Source organism: Elephas maximus, chromosome 4 (genome assembly GCF_024166365.1).
Source record: "Elephas maximus indicus isolate mEleMax1 chromosome 4, mEleMax1 primary haplotype, whole genome shotgun sequence".
In the NCBI taxonomy this organism is placed as follows: Eukaryota; Metazoa; Chordata; class Mammalia; order Proboscidea; family Elephantidae; genus Elephas; species Elephas maximus.
This window is the reverse complement of record NC_064822.1, coordinates 31,347,221-31,364,976: the sequence shown is the minus strand read 5'-3', so window position 1 is coordinate 31,364,976 and position 17,756 is coordinate 31,347,221. Positions and strand designations below refer to the sequence as shown.

General features: G+C 41.6%; 1 protein-coding gene across 11 annotated transcripts in view; it reads left to right on the top strand.

Moving 5' to 3' along the window:
- The window catches only part of KIAA1217 (KIAA1217 ortholog), a 584,613-nt gene that overhangs the window by 415,249 nt on the left and 151,608 nt on the right, over positions 1-17,756 (top strand). The window lies entirely within an intron of this gene.

The following is a 17,756-nucleotide window of genomic DNA, read 5'->3' as shown; positions in this document are numbered from 1 at the left end:
TTTTCCATCCAGCCTAGCGAGCTCATTGTCCAGCAGTATATCAGACAGTATTCTGCTGTGGTCCATAGGGTTTTCACTGGCTGATTTTTCACAAGTAGATCACCAAGGCTTTCTTCTTAGTCTGTGTTAGTCTGAAAGTTGTACTGAAGCCTGCCCACCATGGGTGACGCTACTGATATTTGAAATACTGGTGGCATAGTTTCCAGCATCATAGCAACACAAAACCACCGTAGTACAACAAACTGACACACAGGTGGTGGTACAGTTGTAGTACACCCATAATTAGTTAAAATATTTCAAACAAGGAATACTTATCCTCTGCCTTAATTGCTGAATAATTTCCAAGATTAATATATTCTGTCAGTTGATGTTGCTGGAAGTCCTGTTGTGAATTTGCATTATAGCTTCTTCGCAGTCAAGTTTCTAAATATCCATGTAAAGAGCAATAAGACTAACTGGTAGTGATCACAACACTAGAAATCAGGATCATAGACATTCTGTTCTTTAACATAGCCTGAATTCCAGAAGTCCTAAATAGATTGATCAAGACGTTTTTAGAGAAATACCTTCATACCCTCATTTCAATTGATATTATCTCACTTGGTCCCAATTGTACTAATTTGTCTGAAACAAGATAAAGTACTATTGGTGCCAATACCAAGACTTTGTGTTGAGAATGAGTGCCTTTGAGCAGAATCTCTGCCCAGTGATTGGCGTCAGTCAGGTTGTTGGACAGGGCCAGGTGTTATCATATTTAACTTCATACAAATTTATTTTCTTAACATGTTCTTCCATGGTACTACCACAGGTTGCCCCATAATTACGACTCTTTCAAACACATTCCAAGTTAGAATTTGGTTTAAAATTGCTATTGCCTGGAATTTTTCATTGCTTCATAAAGAGTCTCCTATTATGGACTGAATTGTGTCCTCCCAAAATATGTGTCAACTTGGCTAAACCATGATTCCCAGCATTATGTGGTTATCCTCCATTTTGTTATTTGATGTAATTTTCCTGTGTTGTAAATCTTAACCTCTGCCTGTGGTTAATGAGGCAAGATTAAGATATGTTAAAGAGGATTAGGGTGGGATGCAACACTGTTACTCAGGTCACATCCCTGATCAGATGTAAGGGGAATTTCCTTGAGGTGTAGCCTGCAACCCCCTGTATCTTACAAGAGGTAAAAGGAAAGAGAAGCAAGCAGAGAAATAGGGACCTCATGCCACGACGAAAGAAGCACTGAGAGCAGAGTGCATCTTTTGGACCCAGGGTCCCTACATTGAGAAGTTCCTAGACCAGGGGAAGATTGATGACAAGGACCTTCCCCCAGAGATGACAGAGAGAAAGAAAGCCTTACCCTGGAGCCAACATGCTGAATTTGGACTTGAGCCTCCTAAACTCCGAGAGAATGAATTTCTGTTTGTTAAAGCCATTCACTTGTGGTATTTCTATTACAGTAGCCCCAGAAAACTAAGACAGGAATTTGGTACCAGGAGTAGGGGCTGCTCTAACAGATACCTACAATGTGGAAGTAGTTTTGGAATTGAATAATAGGTAGAAGCTGGAAGGGTTTTAAAGTACCTAATAAGCCTAGATTGCCTTGACGAGACTGTTGGAATTATGTACATCCAAGAAAAATCTGGTGAGGACTCAAAAGGAAGTGAGGAGAGTTGAAACACCAGAGACAGTGCAGACTGCAGGAAGCAGCTGCAGAGGAGAAACTGCAGCAGCAGAACCAGGAGACCAGCAAGAGATGGCATGGACCTTTGTGCAGAACCAGGAGACCAGCAAGAGATGGCATGGACCTTTGTGCAGGAGGCTTTCTGGCAGAGCAAGGTGCCTCTGGGCACTTATCGCTGGACCCAGGCCTGCCAATCCATGGAGTGAGAGAGCTGAGTACCTTCCAGCCGAGGTTTACTGGAAGAGCGGGGTGCTTCCAGACACTTATTAGTAGATCTAAACAGCTTTGGAATACTTTCCTGAACAGGGCAGACAGCAGGCTGGCCCAAGGGCCTAAGGAGCTGAGAGGCCAAGGAACCAGGAAGCAGAAGCTGAAGAGACAAAGAGAACAGAAAACAGAGCTTCCTTAGCCTCAAAAGGTAGGGCCATGACCTCTGGAGTCTCAAAGTGTGGAGCCATGGCTTCTGGGGCCTCAAAGGCAGGGCCACAGCCTCCTAGGTTTCAAAGAGCCAGATCTTCACCAACTTGGTTCCGGAGTATGGAGCTGCCTTTCACGAGTGCCATCGAGATGGGGCCAGATCTGCTACCCAAAGCAGAGGAGCGGGGCTGCCACACCCAAGGGGCAGAAGAATAGGGCCTGCTGGGGCCAAGGGGGTAGGGGCACCACTCAGGCAGACTAGGAGAATGGGGCTGCCCTATTGTGAGAGAGCAGAGTTGCTGTCCCACTGGGCCTGGATGACTGAGCTGAAGCCCAGGGCTGAGAGGCCTCCACCCAGAATCCAGAGAGTGTGGCCAGCACCCAGAGTCTGGAGGGCAGGGCCGTTGCCTAGATGGTGTCAGAGAAAACAGAGGATTATTTTCAAGCCTTGAGGGCTAATGTAATGTGTTCTGCAGACTTGTTTGGTGCTTGTTATCCCTTCTTTCCCTCCAATTTCTCCCATTTGTAACGGAAATGTCTACCTTGTGCCCGTTCCACCATTGTACTTTGCATGCAGATAACTTATGTTATAGATTTCACAGATAAAGAGGAATTTTGCCCTATGAGATTTTGGACTTAGAGTTGATTTAAGACTTTTGGGATTATATGATGGGGTGAATGTGTTTTATATGTGGCAAAGACATGAATTTTGGGGGGCCAAAGGGTAAAAATGCCATGAATTGAATTGTGTCCCCCCAAAATATGTATAAACTTAGGTAGATCATGATTCCCAGTATTGTGTGGTTGTCCTCCATTTTGTGATGTGATGTAATTTTCTTATGTGTTATGAATCCTAATCTCTGCCTATGGTTCATGAGGCAAGATTAGGTTATGTTAAAGAGGATTGGGGTGAGATCCAACACCCATACTCAAGTCACACTCCTTATCAGAATATGTCAAGAGAGTTTCCCTAGGGTGTGGCCTGCATCCCCTTTTATCTTACAAGAGATTAAAAGAGAGCAGAGAAATAGGGACTGCATATCACCAAGAAAGAAGCAGCAGGAGTGTCTTTTGGACCCTGGTCCATGCACTGAGAAGCACCTAGAGCAGGGAAAGATTGATGACAAGGACCTTCCCTCAGAGCTGACAGAGAGCAAAAGCTTTCCCCTGGAGCTGTCACCCTGAATTCAGACTTCTAGCCTCCTAAACTGTGTGAGAGAATGAAATTTTGTTTGTTAAAGCCATCCACTTGTGCTATTTCTGTTACAGCAGCACTAGATAACAAGAGCCTCTCCCTTAGAGACACTCCAGAGGGTTTCCATAGTTCCACAATTTAAATTAATAGAAGATGAATTAATTAAAATACTTTAAAAATCTGATTTTGTTTTTAAATATCAGGTATCTGAATGAAATAAGAGAAGTCTAAATATATGCTTGATATATCCTTTTCAGATATTGCAGCAATGGTTTGGTGTTCTCACCCAACTCAAGATAAACCTAAGCATTAACCAAAACAAAACAAAACCTTTGCCACTGAGTTGACCTCGATTCATGGCCCCCATATGTATGCAGAGCAGAACAGCTCCATAGGGTTTTCAGGGCTGTGATCTTTCAGCAGCAGATCGCCAGACCTGTCTTTCAAGGCACTTACGGGTGGCCTCAAACTGCCAGCCTTTTGGTTAGTAGATAAGAGCTTTAGGAATAAAGAACATCCAGCCTTTCTGTGGAGAAGAAATTTTCTGTTATCTTTTGCTTCCTAACGAGGCAACTGTCACTGTCTTGCTTTATCACTTGAAAAGCCATTTTATAGGATGGGGCTTAGCAGAAAGAGTCCTCTCCAGGATAGGAACATTACTGACATCAGAAGGCATGCCAGAGCTTTTCCAGGAACACCCACAGCCTTGCCTTCACATTGCTGCTGTTTGAAACAAAATGTCAGTTGGTACCAATTGCTAACTTGTCAAGAGTAGTGTCCTTTATGGAACCATTGTAGGAGTTAGAACATAGAAGTTGATCGGTAAACATCTCCAAGAAGAAAGGAATTGTGACTCTCTTGTTCACCATTGTACCACGAGTTCCTGGCACAGTACCTGGCTTAGCTAGTGGATGAATGAAGCCATTTCCACCTGTGTGTACCTTACACATTTTTATCATAACGCTCTTGAATAGAGTCTCTTAAAGGTATACTACTATGCTTACAATACGGGAATTTTTTGTCTGTATTGAGTATCAGTGCCTTCCCCATTTCAGATGACAATTCACATTCTACCATCTTCACTGAAAACTATTAGGGACGTCCTCTGGTCCATCTCCTTTAGCTTAAAAAAGTACCCAACTATCTGAATAAGCCAGTCTTTTTAGATATGTGGGAGTTATCTTTTAAGATTATCAAATCAAAGCATACTTATTTTATTAAGAGAGAGCATTAGCACCCATGAACTTACCACCCAAAGACAACCACTCTTAATATACATATTTTTTTATTCATCAAATAGGCAGACTTACCCAGAAGCTAATGAAGCCAAAGTCCATAGTCCCTCTAAATGAATATTCACTTTCATACCTAATTTACGTTTCTAACTTTGCATTCTTTTTCTTAAAGAGGCCCCTTGAAATTGGATAAGCTTCAGGCCCCACAAATCCTGGGTCCATCAATGCCATCAAGTTGATGGATTAATTGATTTTTAGGAATCTAATTCCTTCCTATTTTATAGTATGCTTTTTCACCTAACAAAATTTTCCTCATCTCCACATTCTTTTAGACTCCTTTTAAATAACTGTGTAGTGTTCCAAGGATTGGGTATACCTTAACTTATTAAATCAGTTTCCAATTGTTGGTCATTTCCCCATCTATGTTATTTTTACAAATGATCCTTTATTGAGCAGCCTGGGAAATAAATCTTTGTGAATAAATACGTAGAAGCGGAATTACTGGCTCAGACCATGTGTTCATTTTGGGGACTTTTGACAAATAGCCCCTGAGAGAAGTGGCATCACTTACTTTTGCAACACTTGGTGTGTGAGAGTACTCACCTTCCCTAATCTTGTCAGCATTGTTTATTTTATCACAAGAAAACCCTTGCCCCCAAGCGTCTGTCAGTTTGTCATACTGTAGGGGCTTGTGTGTTGCTGTGATGCTAGTAGCTGTGCCACCAGTATTCAAACACCAGCAGGGTCACCCATGGTGGACAGGTTTCAGCTGAGCTTCCAAACTAAGACAGACGAGGAAGAAGGACCCAGCAGTCTACTTTTGAAAAGATTTAGCTAGTAAAAACCTTGTGAATAGCAGCAGAACGTTGTTTGATGTACTGCTGGAAGATGAGCCCCTCAGGTTGGAAGACATTCAAAAGATGACTGAGGAAGAGTTGCTTCCTCCAAGTAGGGTCAACCTTAATGACGTGGATGGAGTCAAGCTTTCAGCACCTTCATTTGCTGATGTGGCATGACTCAAAGTAAGAAAAAACAGCTGCAAACATCCATTAATAATTGGAACATGGAATGTATGAAGTATGAATCTAGGAAAATTGGAAGTTGTCAAAAATGAAATGGAACAGATGAACATTGATATCCTAGACATTAGTGATCTGAAGTGGACTAGTATTGGCCATTTTGAATCAGATAATCATACGGTCTACTACACTGGGAACAACAACTTGAAGGGGAGTGGCGTTGCATTCATTGTCAAAAATAACATTTCAGGATCTATCCTGAAGTGTAACACTGTCAGTGATAGGATAATATCCATACACCTGCAAGGAAGACCAGTTAATATGACTATTATTCAAATTTATACACCAACCACTAAGGCCAAAGGTGAAGAAATTGAAGATTTTACCCACTTCTGCAGTCTGAAATTGATGGAACATGCAATCATGATGCATTGATAATTACTGGAGATTGGAATATGAAAGTTGGAAACAAAGATGAAGGATCAATAGTTGTACAACATGGCCTTGGTGATAGAAACAATGCTGGAGATTGCATAATAGAATTTTGCAAGACCAACGACTTCTTCATTGCAAATACCTTTTTTCAGCAACAAAAACAGCGACTATACACGTGGACCTTGCTAGATGGAATACACAGAAATCAGATTGACTACATCTAATGGAAAAGCTCAATATCATCAGTCAGCACAAGACCAGGGGCCGACTGTGGAACAGACTATCAATTGCTCATATACAAGTTCAAGTTGAAACTGAAGAAAATTAGAACAAGTCGATAAGAGCCACAGTAGGGCCTTGAGTATATCCCACCTGAATTTAGAGACTGTCTCAAGAATAGATTTGACACGTTGAACACTAATGACCGAAGACTAGACGAGTTGTAGAATGACATCAAGGACATCATACATGAAGAAAGCAAGAGGTCATTAAAAAGGCAAGGAAGAAAGAAAAGACCAAAATGGATGTCAGAAGAGACCCTGAAACTTGCTCTTGAACGTCAGGTAGCTAAAGCGAAAGGAAGAAATGATGAAGTAAAAGAGTTGAACAGAAGATTTCAAAGGGTGGCTCCAGAAGACAAAGTAAAGTATCATAATGACATGTGCAAAGACCTGGAGATGGAAAACCAAAAGGGAAGAACACGCTCTGCATTTCTCAAGCTGAAAGAACTGAAGAAAAAATTCAAGCCTCGAGTTGCAGTATTGAAGGATTCTATGGGGAAAATATTCAACAACTCAGGAAGCATCAAAAGAAGATGGAAGGAATACACAGAGTCACAAAAACAAAAACAATTGGTCGACGTTCAGCCATTTCAGGCGGTACCATATGAGCAGGAACCAGTGGTACTGAAGGAAGAATTTCAAGCTCCACTGAAGACATTGGCGAAAAACAAGTCTCCAGGAATCAACAGAATACCAACTGAGATGTTTCAACAAACGGATGCAGCACTAGAAGTACTCACTTGTCTATGCCAAGAAATTTGGAAGACAACTACCTGGCCAACCACCTGGAAGAGATCTATATTTATGCCTATTACCAAGAAAGGTGATTCCACTGAATTTGTAAATTATCAAACAATATCATTTATATCACACCCGAGTAAAATTTTGCTGAAGATCATTCAAAAGTGGCTACAGCAGTTCGTCAACAGAGAAATGCCAGAAAGTCAAGCTGGATTCAGAAGAGAATGTGGAACCTGGGATATCATTGCTGATATCAGATGGATCCTGGTTGAAAGCAGAGAATACCAGAGGGATATTTAGCTGTGTTTTATTGACTATGCAAAGGCATTCGACTGTGTGGATCATAACAAATTATGGATAACATTGTAAAGAATGAGAATTTCAGAACACTTAATTGTACCCATGAGGAACCTGTTCGTAGATCAAGAGGCAGTTGTTCGAATAGAACACGGGGATACTGCGTGGTTTAAAGTCAGGAAAGGTGTGTGTCAGGATTATATCCTTTCACCATACTTACTCAACCTGTATGCTAAGCAAATAATTCAAGAAGCTGGACTTTGTTAAGAAGAACGGGACATCAGGATTGGAGGAAGACTCGTTAACAACCTGCATTATGCAGATGACACAACCTTGCTTGCTGAAAGTGAAGAGGACTTGAAGCACTTACTGATGAAGATCAAAGACTACAGCCTTCAGTATGGATGACACCTCAACATAAAGAAAACAAAAACCCTCACAACTGGACCAATGAGCAATATCATGATAAATGGGGAAAAGATTGAAGTTGTCAAGGATTTCGTTTTGCTTGGATCCACAGTCAACACCCATGGAAGCAGCAGTCAAGAAATAAAAGACGCGTTGCATTGGGTAAATCTGCTGCAAAGGACCTCTTTAAAGTGTTGAAAAGCAAAGATGTCAACTTGAAGTCTAAGGGGCGCTTGACCCAAGCCATGCTGTTTTCATTCGCCTCCTATGCAGGTGAAAGCTAGAAGAGGAATAAAGAAGAATTGACACCTTCGAATTGCGGTGTTGGAGAATATTGAATATACCATGGACTGCCAGAAGAACAAACACATCTGTCTTGGAAGAAGTGCAGCCAGAATATCCTTTGAAGTAAGAATGAGGAGACTACGTCTCACATAGTTTGGACATGTTGTCAGGAGTGATCAGTCCCTGGAGAAGGACATCATGCTTGGTAAAGTAGAGGGTCAATGAAAAAGAGGAAGACCCTCTGTGAGATGGATAGACACAGTAGCTGCAACAATGAGCTTAAACATAGCAACAATTGTGAAGACAATCATATTGTTTTAATTTCCTCGGTTTTCTTATTAGTTAAGTTGAAAATTGAGAGTTTTCCATCACAAAGTACCCTAAGTGCTCTTTATATATTTAAGAGACTAGTCATTTGTCACGGGTAATACAAATACTGATTTCTTGAATAATCTGGAATTGGATTTGTAGAAACTGAGGAACTTATGTTGTTTTTAAATGTCAGCATTATCTGCCCATGAAGGATGCCCTTTATGGAAAATTTTTTGTGATTCTAGAAGGCAATCCTACATTATGTTAACTCTCCACATTACAGGAAAAATTGAAATCAATTCAGCAGAAAGATATTTGAGCATTCTACTGTATAGACACTCTAATCAATGTCACTGAACAACTTGTGTAGATATTGTTGAATGGAAACCTAAACTGATGTCTAATCTTCACTGAAAACAGAATAAAAGATTATTAAGCACACAGACAGACAGACAGACACACACACGGTGAGCTCTTGGTGAGAATATGGAATTCATCAATTCCTAGTGGAGAAGTGATGGGGGGGCAATTACTCAGAGAAAGTAATGGTTGTGTTACGCAAAGAATTGGTGGGAAGGTCATTCCATTTCATATAGCGTGAAAGTGTGCAGTAAGTTCACAGAGCAGTAAGATATCCGATATAACTATGGTGTCCTAGGAATATAAGATAAATCTTCACGTTGATTCCGACTCATGGTAGCTCCCTATGTTACAGAGTAGAACTGAGTTGTATGGGGTTTTCTTGGCTTTAAGTAGATCATCGGGCCTTTCTTCCGAGGAACCTCTGGGTGGGTTCAGACTACCAACCTTTCAGTTAGTAGCTGACAGTAAACCATTGGCAGCACCCAGGAACCTAGGAATATAGGATAACTGTGGGTAATAAGGTAAGAATTGGAGGTTAAGGTCACATTGTGAAAATCCCTGAATACCGTATTAAGATAAAGAATATTTTAGAAGATGTCCCACTTTCTGGAACTGATTCCAAGATTAAAATATTATAAAGACGCGTAGCCCAAGTATGACCTGCCAAATGTACTTTTTTTGTCAGGGGAGAGGGAGATAAAATGTGATTAAGAATTTGTGGTTGAAGACAGAGTCCAGTACTTCATGTTGCCTGGCTACCACCGCCAACTCTCTGACAGGGATCACAGTAGAGAGTCCTGGACAGAGCTGGAGAAAAATACAGAACAAAATTCTAACTCACAAAAAAAGACCAGACTTACTAGTCTGACAGAGACTGGAGAAACCTGCAGAGTATGGCCCTTGGACACCCTTTTAACTCAGTACTGTGTCACTCCTGAGGTTCACCCTTTAACCAAAGATTAAACAGGCCCACAAAACAAAATAAGACTAAGTGGACACACCAGCTCAGGGGCAAGAATAAGAAGGCGGGAGGGGACAGGAAACCTAATAATGAGGAACCCAAGGTCAAGAATGGGAGTGTTGACACGTCGCGGGGTTGGCAAACAATGTCACAAAACAATACATGTATTAATTGTTTAGTGAGAGAATAATTTGCTCTGTAAAGTTTCGTCTAAAGTACAATAAAAAAAAGTTTGTGGCTGAAATCCACATTGACTCCGCAAAGCCTTGCCATGGAAGAACTCTTAAGTGTGGCAGGCTGCTCAGAAGGACCCCAAGTGTTGTGAAGTTCCTTTCAACACTCTGTTGCTGCTTTCATAGCTCTGTGCCCTTTTCTGTCTGTTACATTGCAGCATGTGGGTTGTTTCTAACCATGTGTCAGCATCTCCTTCCGTTGAGTTAAGGACAGGAATCTCTTTCCGAGCTGTCCCCATCATGCTGTAACATCTCGAAGCAGAAGGTCAGGCTGAAAGTGAAGACAGCTAAGATCATCTCGAGAGGATTATTGTTGGAGATGGACGTGGCTAAACACAGAATTTCAGAGGCAGTATGCTTCAAGTGAGAGACCATGGGTTCTGCAGATTGACAGAATTGAATATAAATCCTCCTTAAGCCATTTACTAGCTTTAGGCAAGTCACTCGGACCTTCTGAACTTTAGTTTCTTATCTGTGAAAAAACAAAGCCTGTTGCCGTGGAGCTGATTCAGACGCACACACTGCACTACTAAACTAAATGTTGGTGGTTTGAACCCACAAGCAGTGCCGTGAAAGAAAGGCCTGGCAACCTGGTTCCATAAAAATTACAGATTACTTGGTAACATATGGTGTCATCTTAACTGTGAAATGGGCGATAATACCCGCCTAACAAGAGCTGCTGTGCTGATTCAATGAAATATATACATACCATTTCTGACACATAGCAGACATCCTATAAGTGCATTTCCCTTGTCCTCTTCCCTTCTTTAGAAAAAGGGAGTTTGGGATTCAGAGCCCATCAGATTTCCTCTGTGATCAGGGAAGCCAGCACCAACTCTGAGCAAGGGCATGTTTTCCAGAGCACACAGTATCTCCAGAAATCGTGTTGGTTTTAGTTCATCACTTGTGCCAATAAAACGCCATCATAAATTAAGAGAATTCCTTAGGAGTTTAAGCATTTAAATACCTTTCCGGAATTGAGAAAGCCATCTGAATCGGCCATTCTTTGTTTGTAGAGGACTCTTTCCCATCCTCTGCTGAATGTTCACGCACTGTGATTGGGTGTGTGTACCCAGCTGGCAGCTGCACCAGCCAGACACTGAGGTAACAGTAGTTTAGGGCCCAATTTCTTTTTTCACTCCAGAGCACACCCACGCACAGAATGCAGATCAGGCAATGAAAACCAGGCCCTTTGGGGGAGCGAGGTGGTAATATTCGACTGTCATGAGACCATAGGTGGTCCATCTACAGCAGTCCCGTCAGGGCCTGGTATGGCTCAGACCTCAAGAGTGGTTTTGGCCTTTTGATGTAGCATCAGCAATCACAGCGACAGTCACTACACCTCCTTTTAGGGGCCAAAGCATCCTAGTAGCTGTGATTGGACAGGCTTCTAAGGTTTTTCTGCACTCTGGTGAGTAACATGTGACAGCATGGAAGTTCTAGAGAACTAGCTCGATGAAGAAGCTGAGGGTCAAAGCTGTGACAGGTATAGAGCTGAAACTGGGCCAGAGTCCCTGGGTGGTACAAGTGGTTAACACACTTGGCTGCTAACCAAGAGGTTTGAGGTTCGAGTCCACCCAGAGGCACCTCATAAGAAAGGCTTGGCGATCTGCTTCCTGAAAATCAGTCATTGGAAACCCTATCACCACAGTTCTACACTGATCCACATGGGGCCGTCATCAGTTGAAATTGACTTGACGTCAACTGGTTTATGCCAGATGCAAAAGGACCACTTTAGTCAAGGAAACAGCCGCTTCAGAATGTATTTCTAATGTCTGTACAAACCATGTACAAGGTTAGTTAGGTGTTTACATCATGTAGCAAAAGCTCTTATAGCTTGGATGGACCCCAAAATGAGGCATGGCTTTTTGGTGACTAATCATTCATTCATTCATTCATTCGCTCAGCAAATATTTATGGAGATCCTATCATGTAACAAGTACTACTATAAGTAGCAAGGACACAGTAGTGAACAATAATAACAAATGTTACATTCCAGTGGAGAGAGGATAAACTATATACATAATTAAAATATGATTTAAATTATAGAGTGGGAAATGCTAAGACACAAGAATAAAATGAGAGGGGTAAATATTAGGAGACGGGTTCTGAGATTTTAGAGAAGGGGGCCAGGGAAGGCCTCACTGAGAAGCTGACCTCAACAAAACCTGAAGAGTAGGGGAACTAGCCAGATGAATATTCAGGAAAAGAGCTTCCCAGGAAGCAGGCAGGCAAGTGCAAAGCTTGAGGCAGGAACCAGTCTAGTATGTGGGAACCACAAGCAAACAACTGACCTGGGTGCCTGGAGCAGGAGTGAAGTGGAGATTTTTATATCTTTTTTTTTTTTTACTTAAGGGATTTTTTTTATTATTATTGTTGTTGTAAAAATCTGTGTAACACATTTGCCAGTACAACATTTTTTCACATGTACAACATAGTGATATCAGTTACATTAATCGTGTTGTGAAACCATTATCCATAATCAATGCCAAATTTCCTATCACCATGAACAGAAGCTCACTGCTTCTAGCTGGGGGAATTTTTTTTAAAAATTCACATCATATCCAGGGCTGGCAAGTTGGTGTGAGAAGGAGCACTCTTAAAAAATCTAGTGATAGGAATAAATGGATACAAGATTCAGAACGGCAGTTTGGCAATAAAACCGTACAAAACAAGCCCGTTGCCATTGAGTCGATTCCAATTCATAGCGACCCCATAGGGTAGCGTAGAACTGCCCCATAGCGTTTCCAAGGAGCAGCTGGTGTATTCGAACTGCTGACCTTTTGTTTAGCAGTCGAGCTCTTAACCACTCTGCCACCAGGGTTCCACAACTTGGTAGTAGGTATTAATATTTTAAATGTGCTTATCAGAAACCCAGCATTCCACTGTTAGAATTTTTTCCCTATAAAAATAGTTGCAGAATAGTGCAAAGAGATGTGAATACAAGATGTTTTGTTCATTGAATTGTTGCTTGTAATACCAAAAAATTGGAAACAACTCCAATGCCTATCAATAACCCATACAAGGAAGTCATACAACTGTTCAAAGAAATAAGGGCGGTCTGTGCTAATTATGGAAAGATCTCTAAGCTATTTTTTTAATAAGGTGGATAGTTTTTTAAGGCTGCTTACATCTTCTTTCTCTCTTTAAAATTTTGTGGTGGTGAAATATATATAAGAAAAAAAACTGCCATTTACCCTTTTTAATTTTTCTTTTCTGAGCTAAAGTACATTTTTTATTACCAGTTAAATTTTCTTTTTTAAATTTATTGTGGTAAATACATGTGTAACAAAATATTCATCGGTGGAATTCGGTGACGTGAATTATGTTCATCATATTGCGTGCTACCATCACTACTATTTTCAGAAGTTTTATATCATCCCAAACAGAAACTCAGTACTCCTTCAGCGATAACTCCCATTGCCTTGTCCTCCCAGCTCCTGTATCCACAAATAAACTTCTGTTTGTATGCGTTCGTCTGTTCTAGATAATTCGTGTAAGTGGGATCGATCAATATGTAGCCTTTTGTGTCTGCCCTATTTCACTCAGCATATTTTCACTGACTCCTTACTGTGGATAATGAAGACTTACCTGTGGAGTCCCTGGGTGGTACGAATGGTTCATGTGCTTGGCTGCTAACCAAAACGTGGGGATTTAAATCCACCTATTTTAGGGACCCCTCAGAGGAAGGTCCTGTGATCTGCTTCTGAAAAGTCAGCCAAGGAAAACCCTACTGACACACCTGGTCACCTTGAGTCAAAATCCACTCCGTGGCAATTGGTCACCCACCTTAGACACCTGTACACAAACACTTCCCTCTTTCCCATGCTCCCAGCCATACTTGCATCACTCCTTTTAAATAACTAAAACATTATTTTGACTGTATAAACATTACTCAGAGTTGAACTATATAGCATTGTATGATTAAAATTCTTTTTTTGTGCAACTTTGTGATGTTTTTAAACTCACTAATTGCATTGATTTTTCACTTGCTTATTTTTCTGTGTGCTTATGTTTATTTTCAAACTTTCAGACAGAACTGAAACTATCCTCCCCATTCCATCAGTTTCGTCCTATCTGTATCATTTCTCCCGCCCCCCCCCCCCTTGGAGATATCCCTCCTGAAGCTTTCTGTTGGCCTGATCCAGTTTGAGGTTGTTCTGTAGACATCCTACACCATTGTCCTCCTGATTCTTCTCTATCATGATCCTAGGAATTCCCTTTATTACTCTGTGGGATTGGATCCCTTGTTTCTTGGATTTTGTGTCTTTGTCTATCTTGTTTAAGCTCTTGGGGTTGTGTGTGTATGTGTGTGTATGTGTGTCATATCCTCTAATAGCTTACTGAGAAAGAGCACGTGGGAGGTAAATATTGCAAGGCTGTTGCATGCCTGGAAATATTTTTATCCTATACTAGTTGTTGATGAATGGCTTGGATGGGTATAGACCTAAATCGAAAATATTTCCCCTCAGATTTTTGATGGCTTTGCTCCATTTTCTTTTGTTTTCTGGAATTGCTGTTGAGAAAGCCAATGCCTTTCTGATTCCTGATCCTTTGTATGTGACTTTTATTTTTTTTAACTTCTGGAAGCTTTTAGGATTCTCTGTTTATCCCTTGTCATCCGAGATGTCTCCATGATGAGTCTGAGTGTTTGAGCATTTGATGAGCCCTTTTAATCAGAAATCTCATGTCCTTTAGTTTGGGGGCAGGGAAATTCTTATAGTATTTTTTGGAAAACTTCTCTCTTTTTCCTGATGATTTTTTACTCAGCTGTCCACTGTTAGGAGTCTGGATGCTCTGAAAAGATTCTTTAATTTTCTTATTGTTTCCCCCTCCCCTTTCCTTCCCACCCTTTAGTCTTATGTCCCACTTTCTGAGAGATTTTTATCAATATTTCTTCCCTTTCTACTGAATTTTTAATCTGCTTTCATGATCCTCATAACTCACTCTTGTTCTCCAAATGTTTCCCTCTTCCTGGACTGTCTCCTCTCTTCTGAGTTTCTGTTTTTATGTTTTGTTTTTTAGTCTTTTCTTTTGTGTTAGGCATTTGTGAAAAATGCCTGTTAGCCCTGGGCAGTCTGGAAAAGCATGATTGAGGACGGCCATTGCTTATTGGAAGCTTTCACGTGTGGGTAGGGCTGCCCCTCTATGGGCTGATCAGACAGGACCCGGACATTTCACGGGGATCCTTCAATAATCTGTTGATTTCTTTTTAGTAGGCTAGTCAGTTTTCCTGGAGGGGACCCTCCAGTTTCCTGACTGAGGTACAAAGCCCCCTTGTCAGCATTTTGTCAGGAGGTACCTTACCCAACCCTCATCTGTGCCTCATGAACCAGAATCAAGAGTTTGACCCCTTTCATCTTCTACTGGGGTGGCCATGGGGAGTTGCTTGGCTGTGTAGGGTGGAAGGGGAGATATGGGCATCTTTGTTGTTAGTTTTTGTTGCTGTTAGTTGCCATCAATTTGGTTCAGACTCATGGCGGCTCCACGTACAACAGAATGAAATGTTGCCTGCACCATCTCCAATGGTATGCTCAAGACTATTGTTACCAACACTGTGTATTTTGAGTGTCTTCCAACGTGGGGAGCTCATCTTCCACCACTATATTGGACAATATACTGTTGTGATCCATAAGGTTTTCCTTAGCTAGTTTTTAGAAATAGGTCACCAGGCCTTTCTTCCTACTCTGTCAGTCTGGAAGCTCTGCTGAAATGTATCCACCATGGGTGATCCTGTTGGTATTTGAAATACTGCTGGCATAGTTTCCAGCATCATGGCAACACCCAAGCCTCCATACTACAACAAACTGCTAGGTGGTGGATGGGCATCTTGCTGCTCCATAAAATAAAAAATAAAATTAAGTGCAATTAGTTCTCATGCTTTCAACTCACCTTCAGAAATATCTGGTGCCAGTTTTCTGCTGCTCCCTAATCCTGCATGTTTTGCATTGAGTTCTCCCCTTGAAGACTTAGGTCCCAGCTTTCTCTTGTCAGCTGATTTCCTTACCTACTCTCTTAATTCTTGGATTTATGCCTTTCTAATTCTTTGTTGTCATTTTAATGAGGTTTGTGAGGAAGTAGAGATCACTGTTATACATATTGCCATATTTAACCAGAAGTCATATTCTCTTCTTTTTATTCTTTCCTTCACCAGTAGTAGTCCTTCGCCAGTAGATTCTCACAAAATGTAGGATTCAAATTAAATGTCAGAATCTCAGATACCTTTCACGTATCTATTGCTGAATAACAAATGACCCCAACGCATACCAACTTAAAACAACCACAGTCATTTATTTGCTCGTGATTCTGCCATTTGTGCTGGGTTTAGAGGGGGCATCTCATTTCTGTTCACTGTGGCATCAGCTGGAGTAGCTCAGCTGGGCCTGGGGGACCCATTTTCAAGACAACCACAGTCATTTATTTGCTCGTGATTCTGCCATTTGGGCTGGGTTTGGAGGGGGCATCTCATTTCTGTTCACTGTGGCATCAGCTGGAGTAGCTCAGCTGGGGCTGGGGGACCCATTTTCAAGATGGCCGCCTCACACGACTAGCAAATGGTTCTGGTTATAGGATGGGCGTTTTGCTGCAGCTGTCAGTCAGAGCTTGGGTTCTCCTCTGTGTAGCTAAGTTGGACTCCTTGGAAGCTGGAATGCCAGGGAGCATCCCAAGAGCAAACAGGCAAGAGGGCAAGCTCCAATGTACAAGCACTTATCAAGCCTTCACTTGTATCACACTTGCTAATGTCCCATTGCCCAAAGCAAGTCACACAGCCAAGCCCAGACTCAGTGTAGGAAAAAACTACAGAACAGCATGAATACCAAGCCGCATGGTTCTCTGGGGGCCACACAGCCCTTGGGACTGTAAAATTTTATGAGCCTGTGTTCATGATGGAGCCCTCTTGGTGCACTGGTTAAGAGCTTGGCTGCTAGCCAAAAGATTAGCAGTTTGAATCTACCAGCCGCTCCCTGGAAACCCTATGGGGCAGTTCTACTTTGTCCTGTAAGGTCACTATGAGTCAGAATCTACGACAGCAATGGGTTATGTTCATTTTGGAGCTCTTGTGGCACAGTGGTTAAGAATTAGGGCTGCTAACCAAAATGTTGGCAGTTCAAATCTGCCAGCTGCTCACTGGCAAAGGGTTTGGGTTTTTTTTTTTTTTAATGTTCATGTTAAGTAGCCCTTGTGGCTCAGTGGTTAAGCGCTCAGCTGCTAACCAAAAAGGTCAGCAGTTTGAACTCACCAGACTCTCCGTGGGAGAAAGATGTGGCAGTCTGCTTTGGTAAAGATTATAGCCTTGGAAAACCTAGGGGGCAGTTCTGCTCTGTCCTATGGGGTCGCTATGAATCAGAATCGACTCGATGGCAACATGTTCATATTCTTCACTGTGTAACTGACTTGTTCCATTTTATTTCTGAAACCTTGGCATGTCAGATTTTTTTTCTTGTAGATAGTTTAATGTGGTATGAACATTCAATAAACATGCATTAGAGCCACAGAAACATTGTCAGAATTTTAACTTAAAGCATTTCTGAACAGACTATAAAGACTTAAGCGATATAGCTCACCCATTGCTGTAATGATGGTGTTAACGGAAGGTGTGGAAAAATCACCGAACAGAATCAGATTCTTAAATATACCTTCCAATGGAATTAAGTATTGTCTTTCACTTTAGGCCACCAGAGGTTAGTTTCTTTCCTTTTTTTTTGTTTCTAAATAATTGAAAAGTAGCTTCTTCAGCAGCCCCTGGACTCCAAAGAATAAAAGCAGGCACTGATGTGAAAACTAGGTAGTGCCTTCCTTGGAACTCCCAAGCATGTGTCTCTTGTTACATGCTTTCCAAGCTTGTTCTGAACATTCCTGAGTGTGGAAGGGTTCAGGTGGCTTAGCTCATGC